This window comes from Aptenodytes forsteri, unplaced genomic scaffold, assembly GCF_000699145.1.
Source record: "Aptenodytes forsteri isolate BGI_AS27 unplaced genomic scaffold, ASM69914v1 Scaffold168, whole genome shotgun sequence".
Classification (NCBI taxonomy): Eukaryota; Metazoa; Chordata; class Aves; order Sphenisciformes; family Spheniscidae; genus Aptenodytes; species Aptenodytes forsteri.
In genome coordinates, this window is record NW_008796047.1 from 302,731 (window position 1) to 303,882 (window position 1,152).

The window sequence follows — 1,152 nt, forward strand, 5'->3', positions numbered from 1 at the left end:
CAGGGTTGGCCGGTCCACGCTGTGGGGTGCTGGGAAGGACGGGGTCGGCTTCCTCCGAGTGTCCCCTCCAGGGTGATGGGGGTGAGAGAGGATCCCCAGGGGACAAGGGCGCGCGAGGGCTGCCTGGGCGCAGGGTGAGTACGGCGCAGCCCCCTCCCCGATCCCCCGCGGCTGTGCCCACCCGCTCAACTCCCCAGGGTTTTCCAGGGCCACCCCGGGAGCAGAGGAGAAGCAGGCGGCCTCGGCAGCGTGGGACCTCCAGGAGAGATGGTGACTCCCTGCAAATTCCCTTTTTCCTGCCATATTTCTGCCTGCAACCAGCCCGGGTGCTCAGGGATGTGTTCCTTCTTCATAGTTCCTCTTAATTTCTCTCCTCTCCTGCTGCTCCAGGGCCCAAAGGGCTCGCCAGGCATTCTCCCCTCCACGGTACGGGATGCTGGTGTGGGGCCGGCTGGGGATGGGGACCTGGCTTTGAGGGGTGTCCTCGGGGGACAGTGAGGAGCTCGGTGGCCGCCTGGCCCCAGCAAGCCTTGCTGGGTTTGCTGGGAAGAGCTGGGCGGGAGAGCTGGGACTGACACCGCTTCGTGCATCTCTCCAGCCTTGCGAGCTCAAGGCTTTCATCCGCCGGAGCTGCGGTGAGAGCCTGGGACAGCGGCAGGGATGGCAGGGAGGGGACGGGGACCAGCTCGGTGTGGGGACCGTGGCGGAGGGGACTGAGGGATGGCTGGGTGGCGGGGGCACAGCTGATGGATGCATGCCCGGAGGATGACTGGAGGGAGACAGCGGTGGATGGGTGGGCACGGGTACCATGAGCACGGGATGTCACGGGGAGGCTTTTCCGGCAGTCCCTGAGATGCTGCCATCCCCTCACAGTCACCACCTCCCCCTCCTGCCCGCTGTTCCCCACCGAGCTGGTTCTGGTGCTGGAAACCTCGTCCACAGTGCCACCAGCCCTCTTCTCCCGCATGAAGGAGCTGCTGGCCCTGCTGCTGCGGGACCTGCAGGTCTCCCCGCTGGGCTGCCCGGCGGGGGCCCGGGTGGCCATGCTGGCCTACGCGGCCACCCCCACCTACCTGCTGCGTGCCGGGGAGGTGGGGAGCGGGGCCGTGCTGCTGGGGCGCCTCCGCCGCCTCTCGCCCACCCGCTCCTCCC